We start from the raw sequence: 23,747 nt of genomic DNA, 5'->3' as shown, positions 1-23,747 counted from the left end.
TTGTTGAAACGAATTACAAAAGTATGTTTTACCTTTTTTTGGGGCTCAAAAATGGAGAAACTCAAAAGAGAAATTGTGACAAAGCCAAAGGTTAAAGGTGGGAAATATTTCCCTGTTTTAGATAAGTTTCTTTTAATACATTTTTTCTGTTTCTGTTTTAAAACCCTTTTTAAAGATAATTACCTTTCCTATTTTATGCGTTTTAACACTGGTTTTCTCATGAGAAGGTTTGGTTGGTTTGAAACAGTTTTATCCTTTCCTTATGCTTTTAACCTACCTGCACATTATGAGATTTTAAAGAAAATTATTCTTGATTTTAATTTGAATAAGAAACAGACAGGGGATCTATGTAACAGCAAGACACTACTCAAACAAATTAGTACTGATGTGACGTTGTGTGATATTGAACGTTATGATGATGACAAAACTGTACACATATGGAAAATGATTAACGCCCCTTATCTTTTTAATGTACAGAAAGACATGTCTTGGAGCTGCGCACACCACTGTCTTCCTTGCCGGGCATTCCAGTACAGAAGAGGTTTTGTGAGGTCTGCCATCTGCCCAAGAGAAGGTTGTCAAGAAGAAGAGACAGTGAAGCATCTTTTATGGACTTGTGCTTTTGCTAAAGAGTTCTGGAGAAGATTAATCCCCCTGCTGGAGAAAATGGTGGACCTCAAGGACTTTAATTTTGCATCAGTGTTATATGGTCTTCTGGAATGCCCAACAATGGTCCAAAAAATAATGGCGTGGAAGATAGTGAATTGTGCCAAGATAGCGCTCTGGAATGCTAGAAATATTGCTGTTTTTAAACATGAAATGTTACCAGTAGATGATGTTTTAGCCTTTTGTAAAAGTGAAATGTACATATACTATTTATTGGACAGGAAAAAGAATGTAACGTTGGCAGGCAAATGGCTTTTTAACCTATGGAATATTTGAAGTCTTGTAAAATTTGCTGTGATGGAATTTTTATTTTTCTTTGAAGTCCCGAAAGTGTAATGTGGATGTAATGGTTTTATTTCTGTAATTTGTTAAATTTTAAATAAACGGTTTTTATCCCCATGTGGGGGATAGCCAAATTAAAAAAAAAAAAATCTGTTCTTATCAGTTTAATATCTGATACGTCCCCTATCTGGGGACCATATATTAAATGGATTTTTAGAACAGGGAGATGGAAAAAGAGCTTGCTCTGTCCACTCCACGCATTGACCTGGTATTGCAGTATCTCCAGGACCGGTGCACCCCTTCTTTAATGCAGTTTCTAAAATCAGAAAGTATTGAATTCAATGTTTTTTGTTCATTTTGCTTGTTTGTCGGATTTTGGGATGGACTCTTTGGCTTTGCTTTTCTTCTCCTCATTGGATTTTTCATGTTCAAAGTTGCAGAAGCCAGATGACAAGCTCATTTTGGTTCAACTTCAGCAACTGTGCATTGCATTGCCATGTAATGTAACGCAATGCTATCTTTCTAGCTCTCCCTCTTTACTTCCTTTTGGATAAACAGACATATTAGGCAAGCATTTTGGAGCTTTCACCTAAATAACTACAGGTGGTGAGATAAGCTGCACAATATAATTGACCTTTCAGTATATTGTTGCACACACACCATCTATTTAGCAAATGCCCTTGTTATCAACAGCAGCCTTTTAAACTCACCTGAGCTAACAGGTATGTGCGCTGGTTACTCTGCTGCGCTTAAAATTTCTTTTTTGGTTTGCTACAATGCCTTTTCTGAAACGTTGTCTCCCTCTGCTGGAACACTGACTTCTTTCAATTAATGCCTGCAGACTATAAAAGAGAACCCAACCCAAAAAGTTTGGTTGATTAGTCTGTGGCATTCTGTTAAACTGTTGCTTATGGCGGTCTCTGTGAGCTTCTCAGCGACATTCAGCCAGCCAGGTATCCTGCCTGCAGTAGATGGAATGTGGCAATGGAACGCTGGCTGCGCGTGTCATAATAGGCTCTGAGCCTTTATATACCTGCGCACAGCAGCAGCCACCTTCAGTCTGCTGCTGGACAGCCAGCAGCAGCAGGAGAGGTAAGTAATCAGCAGCCCTCCTGCTAAGGGTAGACAGCTGCTCGTTCCACCCCACCCCCCGCCTTAATTGGTTCTCCTCCCTTCCAACGGTGTTGAGGCGGGTGGGAACAGCAGGGGGTGAGGGTGCTGTGTTTAAAGAGGTGGAGTTATGCAGATCTAAAACGCGTGGATTTCAGCAGCAGCAAGCCGAAAAGTGCAGGCATGTAAGGGATCTAGAGGTTGACAACATGTCTTCTTAACGGGAGTCCAGGAGCTCATCTCCACAAATGGACTCTTCAGGATCCTTGGGTGGCTCCGTAGTTCGAAACCAATTCTGGTTATCGCTTCTCGGCCTTTTGGCTAAGATCAAGTGTAGTATCTGTTCTTATCAGTTTAATATCTGATACGTCCCCTATCTGGGGACCATATATTAAATGGATTTTTAGAACAGGGAGATGGAAAAAGAGCTTGCTCTGTCCACTCCACGCATTGACCTGGTATTGCAGTATCTCCAGGACCGGTGCACCCCTTCTTTAATGCAGTTTCTAAAATCAGAAAGTATTGAATTCAATGTTTTTTGTTCATTTTGCTTGTTTGTCGGATTTTGGGATGGACTCTTTGGCTTTGCTTTTCTTCTCCTCATTGGATTTTTCATGTTCAAAGTTGCAGAAGCCAGATGACAAGCTCATTTTGGTTCAACTTCAGCAACTGTGCATTGCATTGCCATGTAATGTAACGCAATGCTATCTTTCTAGCTCTCCCTCTTTACTTCCTTTTGGATAAACAGACATATTAGGCAAGCATTTTGGAGCTTTCACCTAAATAACTACAGGTGGTGAGATAAGCTGCACAATATAATTGACCTTTCAGTATATTGTTGCACACACACCATCTATTTAGCAAATGCCCTTGTTATCAACAGCAGCCTTTTAAACTCACCTGAGCTAACAGGTATGTGCGCTGGTTACTCTGCTGCGCTTAAAATTTCTTTTTTGGTTTGCTACAATGCCTTTTCTGAAACGTTGTCTCCCTCTGCTGGAACACTGACTTCTTTCAATTAATGCCTGCAGACTATAAAAGAGAACCCAACCCAAAAAGTTTGGTTGATTAGTCTGTGGCATTCTGTTAAACTGTTGCTTATGGCGGTCTCTGTGAGCTTCTCAGCGACATTCAGCCAGCCAGGTATCCTGCCTGCAGTAGATGGAATGTGGCAATGGAACGCTGGCTGCGCGTGTCATAATAGGCTCTGAGCCTTTATATACCTGCGCACAGCAGCAGCCACCTTCAGTCTGCTGCTGGACAGCCAGCAGCAGCAGGAGAGGTAAGTAATCAGCAGCCCTCCTGCTAAGGGTAGACAGCTGCTCGTTCCACCCCACCCCCCGCCTTAATTGGTTCTCCTCCCTTCCAACGGTGTTGAGGCGGGTGGGAACAGCAGGGGGTGAGGGTGCTGTGTTTAAAGAGGTGGAGTTATGCAGATCTAAAACGCGTGGATTGCAGCAGCAGCAAGCCGAAAAGTGCAGGCATGTAAGGGATCTAGAGGTTGACAACATGTCTTCTTAACGGGAGTCCAGGAGCTCATCTCCACAAATGGACTCTTCAGGATCCTTGGGTGGCTCCGTAGTTCGAAACCAATTCTGGTTATCGCTTCTCGGCCTTTTGGCTAAGATCAAGTGTAGTATCTGTTCTTATCAGTTTAATATCTGATACGTCCCCTATCTGGGGACCATATATTAAATGGATTTTTAGAACAGGGAGATGGAAAAAGAGCTTGCTCTGTCCACTCCACGCATTGACCTGGTATTGCAGTATCTCCAGGACCGGTGCACCCCTTCTTTAATGCAGTTTCTAAAATCAGAAAGTATTGAATTCAATGTTTTTTGTTCATTTTGCTTGTTTGTCGGATTTTGGGATGGACTCTTTGGCTTTGCTTTTCTTCTCCTCATTGGATTTTTCATGTTCAAAGTTGCAGAAGCCAGATGACAAGCTCATTTTGGTTCAACTTCAGCAACTGTGCATTGCATTGCCATGTAATGTAACGCAATGCTATCTTTCTAGCTCTCCCTCTTTACTTCCTTTTGGATAAACAGACATATTAGGCAAGCATTTTGGAGCTTTCACCTAAATAACTACAGGTGGTGAGATAAGCTGCACAATATAATTGACCTTTCAGTATATTGTTGCACACACACCATCTATTTAGCAAATGCCCTTGTTATCAACAGCAGCCTTTTAAACTCACCTGAGCTAACAGGTATGTGCGCTGGTTACTCTGCTGCGCTTAAAATTTCTTTTTTGGTTTGCTACAATGCCTTTTCTGAAACGTTGTCTCCCTCTGCTGGAACACTGACTTCTTTCAATTAATGCCTGCAGACTATAAAAGAGAACCCAACCCAAAAAGTTTGGTTGATTAGTCTGTGGCATTCTGTTAAACTGTTGCTTATGGCGGTCTCTGTGAGCTTCTCAGCGACATTCAGCCAGCCAGGTATCCTGCCTGCAGTAGATGGAATGTGGCAATGGAACGCTGGCTGCGCGTGTCATAATAGGCTCTGAGCCTTTATATACCTGCGCACAGCAGCAGCCACCTTCAGTCTGCTGCTGGACAGCCAGCAGCAGCAGGAGAGGTAAGTAATCAGCAGCCCTCCTGCTAAGGGTAGACAGCTGCTCGTTCCACCCCACCCCCCGCCTTAATTGGTTCTCCTCCCTTCCAACGGTGTTGAGGCGGGTGGGAACAGCAGGGGGTGAGGGTGCTGTGTTTAAAGAGGTGGAGTTATGCAGATCTAAAACGCGTGGATTGCAGCAGCAGCAAGCCGAAAAGTGCAGGCATGTAAGGGATCTAGAGGTTGACAACATGTCTTCTTAACGGGAGTCCAGGAGCTCATCTCCACAAATGGACTCTTCAGGATCCTTGGGTGGCTCCGTAGATCGAAACCAATTCTGGTTATCGCTTCTCGGCCTTTTGGCTAAGATCAAGTGTAGTATCTGTTCTTATCAGTTTAATATCTGATACGTCCCCTATCTGGGGACCATATATTAAATGGATTTTTAGAACAGGGAGATGGAAAAAGAGCTTGCTCTGTCCACTCCACGCATTGACCTGGTATTGCAGTATCTCCAGGACCGGTGCACCCCTTCTTTAATGCAGTTTCTAAAATCAGAAAGTATTGAATTCAATGTTTTTTGTTCATTTTGCTTGTTTGTCGGATTTTGGGATGGACTCTTTGGCTTTGCTTTTCTTCTCCTCATTGGATTTTTCATGTTCAAAGTTGCAGAAGCCAGATGACAAGCTCATTTTGGTTCAACTTCAGCAACTGTGCATTGCATTGCCATGTAATGTAACGCAATGCTATCTTTCTAGCTCTCCCTCTTTACTTCCTTTTGGATAAACAGACATATTAGGCAAGCATTTTGGAGCTTTCACCTAAATAACTACAGGTGGTGAGATAAGCTGCACAATATAATTGACCTTTCAGTATATTGTTGCACACACACCATCTATTTAGCAAATGCCCTTGTTATCAACAGCAGCCTTTTAAACTCACCTGAGCTAACAGGTATGTGCGCTGGTTACTCTGCTGCGCTTAAAATTTCTTTTTTGGTTTGCTACAATGCCTTTTCTGAAACGTTGTCTCCCTCTGCTGGAACACTGACTTCTTTCAATTAATGCCTGCAGACTATAAAAGAGAACCCAACCCAAAAAGTTTGGTTGATTAGTCTGTGGCATTCTGTTAAACTGTTGCTTATGGCGGTCTCTGTGAGCTTCTCAGCGACATTCAGCCAGCCAGGTATCCTGCCTGCAGTAGATGGAATGTGGCAATGGAACGCTGGCTGCGCGTGTCATAATAGGCTCTGAGCCTTTATATACCTGCGCACAGCAGCAGCCACCTTCAGTCTGCTGCTGGACAGCCAGCAGCAGCAGGAGAGGTAAGTAATCAGCAGCCCTCCTGCTAAGGGTAGACAGCTGCTCGTTCCACCCCACCCCCCGCCTTAATTGGTTCTCCTCCCTTCCAACGGTGTTGAGGCGGGTGGGAACAGCAGGGGGTGAGGGTGCTGTGTTTAAAGAGGTGGAGTTATGCAGATCTAAAACGCGTGGATTGCAGCAGCAGCAAGCCGAAAAGTGCAGGCATGTAAGGGATCTAGAGGTTGACAACATGTCTTCTTAACGGGAGTCCAGGAGCTCATCTCCACAAATGGACTCTTCAGGATCCTTGGGTGGCTCCGTAGTTCGAAACCAATTCTGGTTATCGCTTCTCGGCCTTTTGGCTAAGATCAAGTGTAGTATCTGTTCTTATCAGTTTAATATCTGATACGTCCCCTATCTGGGGACCATATATTAAATGGATTTTTAGAACAGGGAGATGGAAAAAGAGCTTGCTCTGTCCACTCCACGCATTGACCTGGTATTGCAGTATCTCCAGGACCGGTGCACCCCTTCTTTAATGCAGTTTCTAAAATCAGAAAGTATTGAATTCAATGTTTTTTGTTCATTTTGCTTGTTTGTCGGATTTTGGGATGGACTCTTTGGCTTTGCTTTTCTTCTCCTCATTGGATTTTTCATGTTCAAAGTTGCAGAAGCCAGATGACAAGCTCATTTTGGTTCAACTTCAGCAACTGTGCATTGCATTGCCATGTAATGTAACGCAATGCTATCTTTCTAGCTCTCCCTCTTTACTTCCTTTTGGATAAACAGACATATTAGGCAAGCATTTTGGAGCTTTCACCTAAATAACTACAGGTGGTGAGATAAGCTGCACAATATAATTGACCTTTCAGTATATTGTTGCACACACACCATCTATTTAGCAAATGCCCTTGTTATCAACAGCAGCCTTTTAAACTCACCTGAGCTAACAGGTATGTGCGCTGGTTACTCTGCTGCGCTTAAAATTTCTTTTTTGGTTTGCTACAATGCCTTTTCTGAAACGTTGTCTCCCTCTGCTGGAACACTGACTTCTTTCAATTAATGCCTGCAGACTATAAAAGAGAACCCAACCCAAAAAGTTTGGTTGATTAGTCTGTGGCATTCTGTTAAACTGTTGCTTATGGCGGTCTCTGTGAGCTTCTCAGCGACATTCAGCCAGCCAGGTATCCTGCCTGCAGTAGATGGAATGTGGCAATGGAACGCTGGCTGCGCGTGTCTTAATAGGCTCTGAGCCTTTATATACCTGCGCACAGCAGCAGCCACCTTCAGTCTGCTGCTGGACAGCCAGCAGCAGCAGGAGAGGTAAGTAATCAGCAGCCCTCCTGCTAAGGGTAGACAGCTGCTCGTTCCACCCCACCCCCCGCCTTAATTGGTTCTCCTCCCTTCCAACGGTGTTGAGGCGGGTGGGAACAGCAGGGGGTGAGGGTGCTGTGTTTAAAGAGGTGGAGTTATGCAGATCTAAAACGCGTGGATTGCAGCAGCAGCAAGCCGAAAAGTGCAGGCATGTAAGGGATCTAGAGGTTGACAACATGTCTTCTTAACGGGAGTCCAGGAGCTCATCTCCACAAATGGACTCTTCAGGATCCTTGGGTGGCTCCGTAGTTCGAAACCAATTCTGGTTATCGCTTCTCGGCCTTTTGGCTAAGATCAAGTGTAGTATCTGTTCTTATCAGTTTAATATCTGATAGGTCCCCTATCTGGGGACCATATATTAAATGGATTTTTAGAACAGGGAGATGGAAAAAGAGCTTGCTCTGTCCACTCCACGCATTGACCTGGTATTGCAGTATCTCCAGGACCGGTGCACCCCTTCTTTAATGCAGTTTCTAAAATCAGAAAGTATTGAATTCAATGTTTTTTGTTCATTTTGCTTGTTTGTCGGATTTTGGGATGGACTCTTTGGCTTTGCTTTTCTTCTCCTCATTGGATTTTTCATGTTCAAAGTTGCAGAAGCCAGATGACAAGCTCATTTTGGTTCAACTTCAGCAACTGTGCATTGCATTGCCATGTAATGTAACGCAATGCTATCTTTCTAGCTCTCCCTCTTTACTTCCTTTTGGATAAACAGACATATTAGGCAAGCATTTTGGAGCTTTCACCTAAATAACTACAGGTGGTGAGATAAGCTGCACAATATAATTGACCTTTCAGTATATTGTTGCACACACACCATCTATTTAGCAAATGCCCTTGTTATCAACAGCAGCCTTTTAAACTCACCTGAGCTAACAGGTATGTGCGCTGGTTACTCTGCTGCGCTTAAAATTTCTTTTTTGGTTTGCTACAATGCCTTTTCTGAAACGTTGTCTCCCTCTGCTGGAACACTGACTTCTTTCAATTAATGCCTGCAGACTATAAAAGAGAACCCAACCCAAAAAGTTTGGTTGATTAGTCTGTGGCATTCTGTTAAACTGTTGCTTATGGCGGTCTCTGTGAGCTTCTCAGCGACATTCAGCCAGCCAGGTATCCTGCCTGCAGTAGATGGAATGTGGCAATGGAACGCTGGCTGCGCGTGTCATAATAGGCTCTGAGCCTTTATATACCTGCGCACAGCAGCAGCCACCTTCAGTCTGCTGCTGGACAGCCAGCAGCAGCAGGAGAGGTAAGTAATCAGCAGCCCTCCTGCTAAGGGTAGACAGCTGCTCGTTCCACCCCACCCCCCGCCTTAATTGGTTCTCCTCCCTTCCAACGGTGTTGAGGCGGGTGGGAACAGCAGGGGGTGAGGGTGCTGTGTTTAAAGAGGTGGAGTTATGCAGATCTAAAACGCGTGGATTGCAGCAGCAGCAAGCCGAAAAGTGCAGGCATGTAAGGGATCTAGAGGTTGACAACATGTCTTCTTAACGGGAGTCCAGGAGCTCATCTCCACAAATGGACTCTTCAGGATCCTTGGGTGGCTCCGTAGTTCGAAACCAATTCTGGTTATCGCTTCTCGGCCTTTTGGCTAAGATCAAGTGTAGTATCTGTTCTTATCAGTTTAATATCTGATACGTCCCCTATCTGGGGACCATATATTAAATGGATTTTTAGAACAGGGAGATGGAAAAAGAGCTTGCTCTGTCCACTCCACGCATTGACCTGGTATTGCAGTATCTCCAGGATCGGTGCACCCCTTCTTTAATGCAGTTTCTAAAATCAGAAAGTATTGAATTCAATGTTTTTTGTTCATTTTGCTTGTTTGTCGGATTTTGGGATGGACTCTTTGGCTTTGCTTTTCTTCTCCTCATTGGATTTTTCATGTTCAAAGTTGCAGAAGCCAGATGACAAGCTCATTTTGGTTCAACTTCAGCAACTGTGCATTGCATTGCCATGTAATGTAACGCAATGCTATCTTTCTAGCTCTCCTTCTTTACTTCCTTTTGGATAAACAGACATATTAGGCAAGCATTTTGGAGCTTTCACCTAAATAACTACAGGTGGTGAGATAAGCTGCACAATATAATTGACCTTTCAGTATATTGTTGCACACACACCATCTATTTAGCAAATGCCCTTGTTATCAACAGCAGCCTTTTAAACTCACCTGAGCTAACAGGTATGTGCGCTGGTTACTCTGCTGCGCTTAAAATTTCTTTTTTGGTTTGCTACAATGCCTTTTCTGAAACGTTGTCTCCCTCTGCTGGAACACTGACTTCTTTCAATTAATGCCTGCAGACTATAAAAGAGAACCCAACCCAAAAAGTTTGGTTGATTAGTCTGTGGCATTCTGTTAAACTGTTGCTTATGGCGGTCTCTGTGAGCTTCTCAGCGACATTCAGCCAGCCAGGTATCCTGCCTGCAGTAGATGGAATGTGGCAATGGAACGCTGGCTGCGCGTGTCATAATAGGCTCTGAGCCTTTATATACCTGCGCACAGCAGCAGCCACCTTCAGTCTGCTGCTGGACAGCCAGCAGCAGCAGGAGAGGTAAGTAATCAGCAGCCCTCCTGCTAAGGGTAGACAGCTGCTCGTTCCACCCCACCCCCCGCCTTAATTGGTTCTCCTCCCTTCCAACGGTGTTGAGGCGGGTGGGAACAGCAGGGGGTGAGGGTGCTGTGTTTAAAGAGGTGGAGTTATGCAGATCTAAAACGCGTGGATTGCAGCAGCAGCAAGCCGAAAAGTGCAGGCATGTAAGGGATCTAGAGGTTGACAACATGTCTTCTTAACGGGAGTCCAGGAGCTCATCTCCACAAATGGACTCTTCAGGATCCTTGGGTGGCTCCGTAGTTCGAAACCAATTCTGGTTATCGCTTCTCGGCCTTTTGGCTGAGACCAAGTGCTTCACAGCAGGAGGTTTCAGTTGAAGGGCACTCAGGTACCCCTCTCCTTGGCCTGGCAGGTTCGTCCACTTCGGTGGGCTTCACCTGCCTGCTGCTATTAGGGAGAGGGATTAGTCCTAGGGTAACGGGCAGCGATCCCCCAGCCTTCAGGTGCTTTATCACAAAGCTCTGAAGGCGCAGATTGCAGGCGGTTGCAATTTGCATTTTGTTGCGCCATACCATGGAGGTTGACCCCAACCTCGTGCCTCTATATGCGAGGCTCAAGAACACCATAAGGGTCCGCTTTACGGCTGGTGGTTCCGATATGCGGAATCTGGGATATGTAGTCAAGGACGTGCTTGAGAAACTGCTCCACGTCAGAACCAACGAAATCCTTTCTATCCAGGATTATCCTCGACGTGGAGACTATGATGTAACCTTTACTGGCGAAGGTATTTTCAAAGATGTTTTGTCCAGAGTTAAGTCGGTAGAAAATAGCCCTGGTCTAAAAGGGATTCAGATTATCGAGCACGTCCTGGATGAGGTAAAGATGGTGGTTGTGAAAATCTTCTCACCCTTCATAACGGCACCAGAGGTTATTTCCTTTTTGTCAGTTTATTTTAAAAGTGTGAAATTGATTGGGAAAGTGTTGAATGAGTTTAACATCTGGACCTCAAAATGGAAGTTTTTAGTAAAATGTGAAAGAGACCCAAAATTCCCTGGAGGTGTGAGACTTCCTCCAGCTCGATTTAAAATAGGGCAAACTAATGGGGATTTTTTTTTCTCAGGAATGCCACTTTTCTGTAGGTATTGTGGTCTCTATGGGCACTCTAAGGATAGTTGTGGTGCCACTTGTAGAAATTGTGCCAGTACTGAACATGACACAAAGGAGTGCCCAAATGAAAAAAAATGCTCTTTTTGTCGGACACCTGGTCATTTCTATTTTTCTTGCCCTCACAGGTTCAGAGAGGATGAACAAAAACAAAAGGAGAAGTCCAAGACATCCGGGAATGGACGGGCCAATCAGACCACCCCTCAGGAGGAGGAACAGCAACCTGGAGCCTCGGGAGGTGATAAGGGCGCTTCGACTAGTAACAATCCCTCCGAGTCAATGACAGGTAACTCACAGGAGCCCAGGAGCTGGCTGAAAGACCATAAGGAGGCTAAAAGGAAGGCTGAGAAAGATCATAAAGGGGCGGTCGGTAAGGCCAAAAAAGAGCGCCAAAAGGCTGACACCGAGCCCAAAATTCCCACTGGGTCTCACGAGAGCGAGGGCGGTACGTGGCATTTGGTGAGGTCTCATAATAAGAAAAAGAATGGTTCCGTGGAGGTGGCTAATAGGGAGGAGATGGATACATCCCCTCACGGGGGTGTAGACTCTGGAATCCCGAGGTCCCGGGGCTCTGCTGCCCCAGGTGGGGCCCCGAACCTGGCTGCCTCCGGGGACTCTGAGGCTCCGCCATGTGCGCAGCCTGCCCCTGTGTTACGACCCTCTGCGGGTCAGCAGGGGAGTGCGGAGCCTCTCGGAGACCCACCTGACGAGGACCTAAATGGTCAGCCTATGGAGACCCAGTGTAACCTTTCTCTCAATATCCTTCCGAGCTACACCCCAGTAGCGTCGGGTCTTAATTTAAGTGAATGTTCCTTCTCCGATGATGAAGACTCTTTGATAACGGTGGATTCAGAAGAGGGCGTTGGTGAAAGTCCAAGTGGTCTGATCCGTCCATCGGATAGGTAAAGTCCAGTTTTTGTTTCTTCCTAACCATTTGTTATGATGGCTGACATTAGTGGTGTTTCCCTCAATGTGAGAGGCATAGGATCCAAGACCAGAAGAGCTACTGTTTTACATTTTTTAACCTGTTTTACAGCTTCTGTTTTTTTTTTACAAGAATGTCATATCCCTCATAAGATTTCTTACAAAAAATATAAGGAAGAGTGGAAACATGGTCCATCGATCTGGTCTGGATCAAATGCAACTGGATCAGCCGGGGTAGCTATACTTTTTAAGGGAAATGTGTCTATTGATTTTATCCAAGATATTTTACCGGGTCGTATTCTTTTAGTTAAGGCTTTTATTGATGGGACAAGATGGCAGTTTTTAAATTTTTATGGGTCACCTGATAAAAATGAAAGGGCTGATATGCTGGAAATTTTACCTTTATTTATTAACATTTCTGAACCTTTTATCCTGGCAGGTGATTTTAATTGTATTTTAAAAGGCGAAAGCCGACGCTCCGGTTCCGTGAGTAGAAATTATGACAAAACGTCTGGAATGTTAAGCAATATTATAAATGATTGTAAATTAACTGATGTGTATAAAGAATGTAACAAGGATAGCCCTATAGACGCTGGTTTCACCTGGAGCAATTCTACATGTAGCTCCAGGATAGATTTTGTTTTAGGTTCAGAAAAAATACTGCCAGTGAAATGTGAAGTTTTAACTAATATTCTCTCAGATCACAAGGTTTTATCTTTTAGAGTGAGGATTAATGGAAAGAAGAAATGTGGTAAGAAATCTTGGAAATTGAATGTGTCCCTTTTAAAAGATCCACAAATTTTATCGGATTTTATTGAGTTTTATGTAAAGTGTAGAAAAAGGAAAAACCCCAATATTTCTTTTAGCTCCTGGTGGGATAGAATGAAAATAAGCATTAAAGATTTCTTTATTAAGAAAAGCATACAAAAAGCTAAAGAAAAGTTTGAGATCTATAATTTTCTTAATATCAGGTTACAGACATTGTACAAATTCAAAGACAATGGTCTGGATGTAGGTAATGATATATTGAGTCTTAAAGGAGAAATTTCAAAGTGGTTGGAACAAAAAGGAAAAGAACTGATTTTTCGTTCAAAGGTAAAACACGTAGAAGAGGATGAGACTTGTTCCAGGTATTTTTTTAAGAAAAATAAACAGACAAAAACAATAATTGATAACATAGATGGAGATAATAATATCAACGTTATATTGGATAAGGTAAATGTCTATTTTAATGATCTTTTTAATGTAAAAACTGTAGACCATGATTTAATACACACTTTCCTGGGGGAGATCAAGTCCACCCTAGATGCTGATGCCCAAAGTTTTTTATCCCAACCACTAGTTGAGGAAGAGATTTTAGAAACCATGAAGAGTTTTAAAAATGGTAAAGTGCCCGGCCCTGATGGTATCCCCATAGAGTTTTATATAAGTTTTTATGATATTTTAAAAGATGATTTGTTTAATTTGTTTTCCGAAGTTTTTAATAATAAGGTTTTACTCAACTCATGGAAGAAAGGTGAGGTATCACTACTATACAAAAAAGGTGACAAAACGGATCTTAAAAACTGGAGGCCGATAACTCTTTTAAATAGTGATTACAAAATTATGGCTAAGATCTGTGCAAATCGGTTGAAAAAGGTGATACATAAAGTAATTCATGCAAATCAGGTATGCGGGGTACCTGGGCGTAGTATCTGGGACAATTTAAACCTGGTGAAAGATTGTATTGAAGATGTAAAAACCAGAAAGACAAAGATGTCAATCCTAGCGGTGGATTTTGAGAAAGCTTTTGACCGCGTGTCTCATTTTTATCTTTTTAAAGTTTTAGAAAAAATGGGCATTCCGGGTGGGTTTTTATTGTCTCTTAAAGCTTTTTATAATGATTGTACGAGTAAGATTTTAGTTAATGGTTTTAAAACAAAAGAGGTAGTTTTAAAATCAGGGGTGAAGCAGGGTTGCCCTTTGTCCCCCCTGCTTTTTATATGTGCTATAGAACCCCTTTTATGTACAATACGCCGGGATAAGCAAATATGTGGAGTACCCTTACCCGGAGGGAACGGTCTACAAGTTAAAGTTGTAAGCTATATGGATGATGTAGCAGTGTTTGGATGTGATGTACCTTCAATACAAAAAACGATAAGCCAAATTCAGTCTTTTTGTACAGTTTCCGGTTTTAAAATTAATCTTACTAAATGTAATATTTTAAATGTCGGGGGGATGAGTTTACATGATGTACCAATTGCAGTTACAGATTCCATTACTATTTTAGGTGTTTCTTTTAATGAATCTAATAATGGTTTTAATAGCTGGGATGCGGCAGCACAGAAAATTAATCAGAAAATCTGCATGTGGAATATGAGAAAGCTGTCAATGGAAGGTAAAGTTCTGATTGTAAAAATGGTGATATTACCTATCCTGTTATATCTTAGTTTGGTGTTCCCCCCTCCTACAAATTTGTTGAAACGAATTACAAAAGTATGTTTTACCTTTTTTTGGGGCTCAAAAATGGAGAAACTCAAAAGAGAAATTGTGACAAAGCCAAAGGTTAAAGGTGGGAAAGATTTCCCTGTTTTAGATAAGTTTCTTTTAATACATTTTTTCTGTTTCTGTTTTAAAACCCTTTTTAAAGATAATTACCTTTCCTATTTTATGCGTTTTAACACTGGTTTTCTCATGAGAAGGTTTGGTTGGTTTGAAACGGTTTTATCCTCTCCTTATGCTTTTAACCTACCTGCACATTATGAGATTTTAAAGAAAATTATTCTTGATTTTAATTTGAATAAGAAACAGACAGGGGATCTATGTAACAGCAAGACACTACTCAAACAAATTAGTACTGATGTGACGTTGTGTGATATTGAACGTTATGATGATGACAAAACTGTACACATATGGAAAATGATTAACGCCCCTTATCTTTTTAATGTACAGAAAGACATGTCTTGGAGCTGCGCACACCACTGTCTTCCTTGCCGGGCATTCCAGTACAGAAGAGGTTTTGTGAGGTCTGCCATCTGCCCAAGAGAAGGTTGTCAAGAAGAAGAGACAGTGAAGCATCTTTTATGGACTTGTGCTTTTGCTAAAGAGTTCTGGAGAAGACTAATCCCCCTGCTGGAGAAAATGGTGGACCTCAAGGACTTTAATTTTGCATCAGTGTTATATGGTCTTCTGGAATGCCCAACAATGGACCAAAAAATAATGGCGTGGAAGACAGTGAATTGTGCCAAGATAGCGCTCTGGAATGCTAGAAATATTGCTGTTTTTAAACATGAAATGTTACCAGTAGATGATGTTTTAGCCTTTTGTAAAAGTGAAATGTACATATACTATTTATTGGACAGGAAAAAGAATGTAAAGTTGGCAGGCAAATGGCTTTTTAACCTATGGAATATTTGAAGTCTTGTAAAATTTGCTGTGATGGAATTTTTATTTTTCTTTGAAGTCCCGAAAGTGTAATGTGGATGTAATGGTTTTATTTCTGTAATTTGTTAAATTTTAAATAAACGGTTTTTATCCCCATGTGGGGGATAGCCAAATTAAAAAAAAAATCTGTTCTTATCAGTTTAATATCTGATACGTCCCCTATCTGGGGACCATATATTAAATGGATTTTTAGAACAGGGAGATGGAAAAAGAGCTTGCTCTGTCCACTCCACGCATTGACCTGGTATTGCAGTATCTCCAGGACCGGTGCACCCCTTCTTTAATGCAGTTTCTAAAATCAGAAAGTATTGAATTCAATGTTTTTTGTTCATTTTGCTTGTTTGTCGGATTTTGGGATGGACTCTTTGGCTTTGCTTTTCTTCTCCTCATTGGATTTTTCATGTTCAAAGTTGCAGAAGCCAGATGACAAGCTCATTTTGGTTCAACTTCAGCAACTGTGCATTGCATTGCCATGTAATGTAACGCAATGCTATCTTTCTAGCTCTCCCTCTTTACTTCCTTTTGGATAAACAGACATATTAGGCAAGCATTTTGGAGCTTTCACCTAAATAACTACAGGTGGTGAGATAAGCTGCACAATATAATTGACCTTTCAGTATATTGTTGCACACACACCATCTATTTAGCAAATGCCCTTGTTATCAACAGCAGCCTTTTAAACTCACCTGAGCTAACAGGTATGTGCGCTGGTTACTCTGCTGCGCTTAAAATTTCTTTTTTGGTTTGCTACAATGCCTTTTCTGAAACGTTGTCTCCCTCTGCTGGAACACTGACTTCTTTCAATTAATGCCTGCAGACTATAAAAGAGAACCCAACCCAAAAAGTTTGGTTGATTAGTCTGTGGCATTCTGTTAAACTGTTGCTTATGGCGGTCTCTGTGAGCTTCTCAGCGACATTCAGCCAGCCAGGTATCCTGCCTGCAGTAGATGGAATGTGACAATGGAACGCTGGCTGCGCGTGTCATAATAGGCTCTGAGCCTTTATATACCTGCGCACAGCAGCAGCCACCTTCAGTCTGCTGCTGGACAGCCAGCAGCAGCAGGAGAGGTAAGTAATCAGCAGCCCTCCTGCTAAGGGTAGACAGCTGCTCGTTCCACCCCACCCCCCGCCTTAATTGGTTCTCCTCCCTTCCAACGGTGTTGAGGCGGGTGGGAACAGCAGGGGGTGAGGGTGCTGTGTTTAAAGAGGTGGAGTTATGCAGATCTAAAACGCGTGGATTGCAGCAGCAGCAAGCCGAAAAGTGCAGGCATGTAAGGGATCTAGAGGTTGACAACATGTCTTCTTAACGGGAGTCCAGGAGCTCATCTCCACAAATGGACTCTTCAGGATCCTTGGGTGGCTCCGTAGTTCGAAACCAATTCTGGTTATCGCTTCTCGGCCTTTTGGCTAAGATCAAGTGTAGTATCTGTTCTTATCAGTTTAATATCTGATACGTCCCCTATCTGGGGACCATATATTAAATGGATTTTTAGAACAGGGAGATGGAAAAAGAGCTTGCTCTGTCCACTCCACGCATTGACCTGGTATTGCAGTATCTCCAGGACCGGTGCACCCCTTCTTTAATGCAGTTTCTAAAATCAGAAAGTATTGAATTCAATGTTTTTTGTTCATTTTGCTTGTTTGTCGGATTTTGGGATGGACTCTTTGGCTTTGCTTTTCTTCTCCTCATTGGATTTTTCATGTTCAAAGTTGCAGAAGCCAGATGACAAGCTCATTTTGGTTCAACTTCAGCAACTGTGCATTGCATTGCCATGTAATGTAACGCAATGCTATCTTTCTAGCTCTCCCTCTTTACTTCCTTTTGGATAAACAGACATATTAGGCAAGCATTTTGGAGCTTTCACCTAAATAACTACAGGTGGTGAGATAAGCTGCACAATATAATTGACCTTTCAGTATATTGTTGCACACACACCATCTATTTAGCAAATGCCCTTGTTATCAACAGCAGCCTTTTAAACTCACCTGAGCTAACAGGTATGTGCGCTGGTTACTCTGCTGCGCTTAAAATTTCTTTTTTGGTTTGCTACAATGCCTTTTCTGAAACGTTGTCTCCCTCTGCTGGAACACTGACTTCTTTCAATTAATGCCTGCAGACTATAAAAGAGAACCCAACCCAAAAAGTTTGGTTGATTAGTCTGTGGCATTCTGTTAAACTGTTGCTTATGGCGGTCTCTGTGAGCTTCTCAGCGACATTCAGCCAGCCAGGTATCCTGCCTGCAGTAGATGGAATGTGGCAATGGAACGCTGGCTGCGCATGTCATAATAGGCTCTGAGCCTTTATATACCTGCGCACAGCAGCAGCCACCTTCAGTCTGCTGCTGGACAGCCAGCAGCAGCAGCAGGAGAGGTAAGTAATCAGCAGCCCTCCTGCTAAGGGTAGACAGCTGCTCGTTCCACCCCACCCCCCGCCTTAATTGGTTCTCCTCCCTTCCAACGGTGTTGAGGCGGGTGGGAACAGCAGGGGGTGAGGGTGCTGTGTTTAAAGAGGTGGAGTTATGCAGATCTAAAACGCGTGGATTGCAGCAGCAGCAAGCCGAAAAGTGCAGGCATGTAAGGGATCTAGAGGTTGACAACATGTCTTCTTAACGGGAGTCCAGGAGCTCATCTCCACAAATGGACTCTTCAGGATCCTTGGGTGGCTCCGTAGTTCGAAACCAATTCTGGTTATCGCTTCTCGGCCTTTTGGCTAAGATCAAGTGTAGTATCTGTTCTTATCAGTTTAATATCTGATACGTCCCCTATCTGGGGACCATATATTAAATGGATTTTTAGAACAGGGAGATGGAAAAAGAGCTTGCTCTGTCCACTCCACGCATTGACCTGGTATTGCAGTATCTCCAGGACCGGTGCACCCCTTCTTTAATGCAGTTTCTAAAATCAGAAAGTATTGAATTCAATGTTTTTTGTTCATTTTGCTTGTTTGTCGGATTTTGGGATGGACTCTTTGGCTTTGCTTTTCTTCTCCTCATTGGATTTTTCATGTTCAAAGTTGCAGAAGCCAGATGACAAGCTCATTTTGGTTCAACTTCAGCAACTGTGCATTGCATTGCCATGTAATGTAACGCAATGCTATCTTTCTAGCTCTCCCTCTTTACTTCCTTTTGGATAAACAGACATATTAGGCAAGCATTTTGGAGCTTTCACCTAAATAACTACAGGTGGTGAGATAAGCTGCACAATATAATTGACCTTTCAGTATATTGTTGCACACACACCATCTATTTAGCAAATGCCCTTGTTATCAACAGCAGCCTTTTAAACTCACCTGAGCTAACAGGTATGTGCGCTGGTTACTCTGCTGCGCTTAAAATTTCTTTTTTGGTTTGCTTCAATGCCTTTTCTGAAATGTTGTCTCCCTCTGCTGGAACACTGACTTCTTTCAATTAATGCCTGCAGACTATAAAAGAGAACCCAACCCAAAAAGTTTGGTTGATTAGTCTGTGGCATTCTGTTAAACTGTTGCTTATGGCGGTCTCTGTGAGCTTCTCAGCGACATTCAGCCAGCCAGGTATCCTGCCTGCAGTAGATGGAATGTGGCAATGGAACGCTGGCTGCGCGTGTCATAATAGGCTCTGAGCCTTTATATACCTGCGCACAGCAGCAGCCACCTTCAGTCTGCTGCTGGACAGCCAGCAGCAGCAGGAGAGGTAAGTAATCAGCAGCCCTCCTGCTAAGGGTAGACAGCTGCTCGTTCCACCCCACCCCCCGCCTTAATTGGTTCTCCTCCCTTCCAACGGTGTTGAGGCGGGTGGGAACAGCAGGGGGTGAGGGTGCTGTGTTTAAAGAGGTGGAGTTATGCAGATCTAAAACGCGTGGATTGCAGCAGCAGCAAGCCGAAAAGTGCAGGCATGTAAGGGATCTAGAGGTTGACAACATGTCTTCTTAACGGGAGTCCAGGAGCTCATCTCCACAAATGGACTCTTCAGGATCCTTGGGTGGCTCCGTAGTTCGAAACCAATTCTGGTTATCGCTTCTCGGCCTTTTGGCTAAGATCAAGTGTAGTATCTGTTCTTATCAGTTTAATATCTGATACGTCCCCTATCTGGGGACCATATATTAAATGGATTTTTAGAACAGGGAGATGGAAAAAGAGCTTGCTCTGTCCACTCCACGCATTGACCTGGTATTGCAGTATCTCCAGGACCGGTGCACCCCTTCTTTAATGCAGTTTCTAAAATCAGAAAGTATTGAATTCAATGTTTTTTGTTCATTTTGCTTGTTTGTCGGATTTTGGGATGGACTCTTTGGCTTTGCTTTTCTTCTCCTCATTGGATTTTTCATGTTCAAAGTTGCAGAAGCCAGATGACAAGCTCATTTTGGTTCAACTTCAGCAACTGTGCATTGCATTGCCATGTAATGTAACGCAATGCTATCTTTCTAGCTCTCCCTCTTTACTTCCTTTTGGATAAACAGACATATTAGGCAAGCATTTTGGAGCTTTCACCTAAATAACTACAGGTGGTGAGATAAGCTGCACAATATAATTGACCTTTCAGTATATTGTTGCACACACACCATCTATTTAGCAAATGCCCTTGTTATCAACAGCAGCCTTTTAAACTCACCTGAGCTAACAGGTATGTGCGCTGGTTACTCTGCTGCGCTTAAAATTTCTTTTTTGGTTTGCTTCAATGCCTTTTCTGAAATGTTGTCTCCCTCTGCTGGAACACTGACTTCTTTCAATTAATGCCTGCAGACTATAAAAGAGAACCCAACCCAAAAAGTTTGGTTGATTAGTCTGTGGCATTCTGTTAAACTGTTGCTTATGGCGGTCTCTGTGAGCTTCTCAGCGACATTCAGCCAGCCAGGTATCCTGCCTGCAGTAGATGGAATGTGGCAATGGAACGCTGGCTGCGCGTGTCATAATAGGCTCTGAGCCTTTATATACCTGCGCACAGCAGCAGCCACCTTCAGTCTGCTGCTGGACAGCCAGCAGCAGCAGGAGAGGTAAGTAATCAGCAGCCCTCCTGCTAAGGGTAGACAGCTGCTCGTTCCACCCCACCCCCCGCCTTAATTGGTTCTCCTCCCTTCCAACGGTGTTGAGGCGGGTGGGAACAGCAGGGGGTGAGGGTGCTGTGTTTAAAGAGGTGGAGTTATGCAGATCTAAAACGTGTGGATTGCAGCAGCAGCAAGCCGAAAAGTGCAGGCATGTAAGGGATCTAGAGGTTGACAACATGTCTTCTTAACGGGAGTCCAGGAGCTCATCTCCACAAATGGACTCTTCAGGATCCTTGGGTGGCTCCGTAGTTCGAAACCAATTCTGGTTATCGCTTCTCGGCCTTTTGGCTAAGATCAAGTGTAGTATCTGTTCTTATCAGTTTAATATCTGATACGTCCCCTATCTGGGGACCATATATTAAATGGATTTTTAGAACAGGGAGATGGAAAAAGAGCTTGCTCTGTCCACTCCACGCATTGACCTGGTATTGCAGTATCTCCAGGACCGGTGCACCCCTTCTTTAATGCAGTTTCTAAAATCAGAAAGTATTGAATTCAATGTTTTTTGTTCATTTTGCTTGTTTGTCGGATTTTGGGATGGACTCTTTGGCTTTGCTTTTCTTCTCCTCATTGGATTTTTCATGTTCAAAGTTGCAGAAGCCAGATGACAAGCTCATTTTGGTTCAACTTCAGCAACTGTGCATTGCATTGCCATGTAATGTAACGCAATGCTATCTTTCTAGCTCTCCCTCTTTACTTCCTTTTGGATAAACAGACATATTAGGCAAGCATTTTGGAGCTTTCACCTAAATAACTACAGGTGGTGAGATAAGCTGCACAATATAATTGACCTTTCAGTATATTGTTGCACACACACCATCTATTTAGCAAATGCCCTTGTTATCAACAGCAGCCTTTTAAACTCACCTGAGCTAACAGGTATGTGCGCTGGTTACTCTGCTGCGCTTAAAATTTCTTTTTTGGTTTGCTTCAATGCCTTTTCTGAAATGTTGTCTCCCTCTGCTGGAACACTGACTTCTTTCAATTAATGCCTGCAGACTATAAAAGAGAACCCAACCCAAAAAGTTTGGTTGATTAGTCTGTGGCATTCTGTTAAACTGTTGCTTATGGCGGTCTCTGTGAGCTTCTCAGCGACATTCAGCCAGCCAGGTATCCTGCCTGCAGTAGATGGAATGTGGCAATGGAACGCTGGCTGCGCGTGTCATAATAGGCTCTGAGCCTTTATATACCTGCGCACAGCAGCAGCCACCTTCAGTCTGCTGCTGGACAGCCAGCAGCAGCAGGAGAGGTAAGTAATCAGCAGCCCTCCTGCTAAGGGTAGACAGCTGCTCGTTCCACCCCACCCCCCGCCTTAATTGGTTCTCCTCCCTTCCAACGGTGTTGAGGCGGGTGGGAACAGCAGGGGGTGAGGGTGCTGTGTTTAAAGAGGTGGAGTTATGCAGATCTAAAACGCGTGGATTGCAGCAGCAGCAAGCCGAAAAGTGCAGGCATGTAAGGGATCTAGAGGTTGACAACATGTCTTCTTAACGGGAGTCCAGGAGCTCATCTCCACAAATGGACTCTTCAGGATCCTTGGGTGGCTCCGTAGTTCGAAACCAATTCTGGTTATCGCTTCTCGGCCTTTTGGCTGAAACCAAGTGCTTCACAGCAGGAGGTTTCAGTTGAAGGGCACTCAGGTACCCCTCTCCTTGGCCTGGCAGGATCGTCCACTTCGGTGGGCTTCACCTGCCTGCTGCTATTAGGGAGAGGGATTAGTCCTAGGGTAACGGGCAGCGATCCCCCAGCCTTCAGGTGCTTTATCTCAAAGCTCTGAAGGCGCAGATTGCAGGCGGTTGCAATTTGCATTTTGTTGCGCCATACCATGGAGGTTGACCCCAACCTCGTGCCTCTATATGCAAGGCTTAAGAACACCATAAGGGTCCGCTTTACGGCTGGTGGTTCCGATATGCGGAATCTGGGATATGTAGTCCAGGACGTGCTTGAGAAACTGCTCCACGTCAGAACCAACGAAATCCTTTCTATCCAGGATTATCCTCGACGTGGAGATTATGATGTAACCTTTACTGGCGAAGGTATTTTCAAAGATGTTTTGTCCAGAGTTAAGTCGGTAGAAAATAGCCCTGGTCTAAAAGGGATTCAGATCATCGAGCACGTCCTGGATGAGGTAAAGATGGTGGTTGTGAAAATCTTCTCACCCTTCATAACAGCACCAGAGGTTATTTCCTTTTTGTCAGTTTATTTTAAAAGTGTGAAATTGATTGGGAAAGTGTTGAATGAGTTTAACATCTGGACCTCAAAATGGAAGTTTTTAGTAAAATGTGAAAGAGACCCTAAATTCCCTGGAGGTGTGAGACTTCCTCCAGCTCGATTTAAAATAGGGCAAACTAATGGGGATTTTTTTTTCTCAGGAATGCCACTTTTCTGTAGGTATTGTGGTCTCTATGGGCACTCTAAGGATAGTTGTGGTGCCACTTGTAGAAATTGTGCCAGTACTGAACATGACACAAAGGAGTGCCCAAATGAAAAAAAATGCTCTTTTTGTCGGACACCTGGTCATTTCTATTTTTCTTGCCCTCACAGGTTCAGAGAGGATGAACAAAAACAAAAGGAGAAGTCCAAGACATCCGGGAATGGACGGGCCAATCAGACCACCCCTCAGGAGGAGGAACAACAACCTGGAGCCTCGGGAGGTGATAAGGGCGCTTCGACTAGTAACAATCCCTCCGAGTCAATGACAGGTAACTCACAGGAGCCCAGGAGCTGGCTGAAAGACCATAAGGAGGCTAAAAGGAAGGCTGAGAAAGATCATAAAGGGGCGGTCGGTAAGGCCAAAAAAGAGCGCCAAAAGGCTGACACCGAGCCCAAAATTCCCACTGGGTCTCACGAGAGCGAGGGCGGTACGTGGCATTTGGTGAGGTCTCATAATAAGAAAAAGAATGGTTCCGTGGAGGTGGCTAATAGGGAGGAGATGGATACATCCCCTCACGGGGGTGTAGACTCTGGAATCCCGAGGTCCCGGGGCTCTGCTGCCCCAGGTGGGGCCCCGAACCTGGCTGCCTCCGGGGACTCTGAGGCTCCGCCATGTGCGCAGCCTGCCCCTGTGTTACGACCCTCTGCGGGTCAGCAGGGGAGTGCGGAGCCTCTCGGAGACCCACCTGACGAGGACCTAAATGGTCAGCCTATGGAGACCCAGTGTAACCTTTCTCTCAATATCCTTCCGAGCTACACCCCAGTAGCGTCGGGTCTTAATTTAAGTGAATGTTCCTTCTCCGATGATGAAGACTCTTTGATAACGGTGGATTCAGAAGAGGGCGTTGGTGAAAGTCCAAGTGGTCTGATCCGTCCATCGGATAGGTAAAGTCCAGTTTTTGTTTCTTCCTAACCATTTGTTATGATGGCTGACATTAGTGGTG

At 43.8% G+C, this 23,747-nt stretch overlaps 11 non-coding genes and 1 pseudogene across 11 annotated transcripts; all 12 read left to right on the top strand.

Annotated features, from left to right (window-relative positions):
* The first annotated feature begins 1,049 nt into the window (after positions 1–1,049).
* Positions 1,050–1,250, top strand: LOC141243091 (U2 spliceosomal RNA; annotated as a pseudogene).
* Positions 1,251–2,359: 1,109 nt separating this feature from the next.
* On the top strand, positions 2,360–2,550 carry LOC141243048 (U2 spliceosomal RNA). Its single transcript, XR_012307372.1, has one exon. It is a non-coding gene; the product is annotated as a U2 spliceosomal RNA (small nuclear RNA).
* A 1,109-nt stretch (positions 2,551–3,659) lies between these two features.
* LOC141243047 (U2 spliceosomal RNA) lies at positions 3,660–3,850 on the top strand. Its single transcript, XR_012307371.1, has one exon. It is a non-coding gene; the product is annotated as a U2 spliceosomal RNA (small nuclear RNA).
* A 1,109-nt stretch (positions 3,851–4,959) lies between these two features.
* Positions 4,960–5,150, top strand: LOC141243046 (U2 spliceosomal RNA). Its single transcript, XR_012307370.1, has one exon. It is a non-coding gene; the product is annotated as a U2 spliceosomal RNA (small nuclear RNA).
* A 1,109-nt stretch (positions 5,151–6,259) lies between these two features.
* Positions 6,260–6,450, top strand: LOC141243045 (U2 spliceosomal RNA). The gene has a single exon (XR_012307369.1). It is a non-coding gene; the product is annotated as a U2 spliceosomal RNA (small nuclear RNA).
* A 1,109-nt stretch (positions 6,451–7,559) lies between these two features.
* On the top strand, positions 7,560–7,750 carry LOC141243073 (U2 spliceosomal RNA). Its single transcript, XR_012307395.1, has one exon. It is a non-coding gene; the product is annotated as a U2 spliceosomal RNA (small nuclear RNA).
* Positions 7,751–8,859: 1,109 nt separating this feature from the next.
* On the top strand, positions 8,860–9,050 carry LOC141243040 (U2 spliceosomal RNA). Its single transcript, XR_012307366.1, has one exon. It is a non-coding gene; the product is annotated as a U2 spliceosomal RNA (small nuclear RNA).
* Positions 9,051–15,431: 6,381 nt separating this feature from the next.
* LOC141243085 (U2 spliceosomal RNA) lies at positions 15,432–15,629 on the top strand. Its single transcript, XR_012307406.1, has one exon. It is a non-coding gene; the product is annotated as a U2 spliceosomal RNA (small nuclear RNA).
* Positions 15,630–16,738: 1,109 nt separating this feature from the next.
* LOC141243044 (U2 spliceosomal RNA) lies at positions 16,739–16,929 on the top strand. The gene has a single exon (XR_012307368.1). It is a non-coding gene; the product is annotated as a U2 spliceosomal RNA (small nuclear RNA).
* A 1,112-nt stretch (positions 16,930–18,041) lies between these two features.
* Positions 18,042–18,232, top strand: LOC141243043 (U2 spliceosomal RNA). Its single transcript, XR_012307367.1, has one exon. It is a non-coding gene; the product is annotated as a U2 spliceosomal RNA (small nuclear RNA).
* A 1,109-nt stretch (positions 18,233–19,341) lies between these two features.
* LOC141243089 (U2 spliceosomal RNA) lies at positions 19,342–19,532 on the top strand. The gene has a single exon (XR_012307410.1). It is a non-coding gene; the product is annotated as a U2 spliceosomal RNA (small nuclear RNA).
* A 1,109-nt stretch (positions 19,533–20,641) lies between these two features.
* LOC141243077 (U2 spliceosomal RNA) lies at positions 20,642–20,832 on the top strand. Its single transcript, XR_012307399.1, has one exon. It is a non-coding gene; the product is annotated as a U2 spliceosomal RNA (small nuclear RNA).
* The last annotated feature ends 2,915 nt before the right edge of the window (positions 20,833–23,747 follow it).

The sequence above is a fragment of the Phyllobates terribilis genome, unplaced genomic scaffold, assembly GCF_046119375.1.
Source record: "Phyllobates terribilis strain yellow unplaced genomic scaffold, ASM4611937v1 Scaffold_1114__1_contigs__length_410381, whole genome shotgun sequence".
NCBI lineage: Eukaryota > Metazoa > Chordata > Amphibia > Anura > Dendrobatidae > Phyllobates > Phyllobates terribilis.
This window is presented reverse-complemented; position numbering and strand designations above follow the sequence as displayed.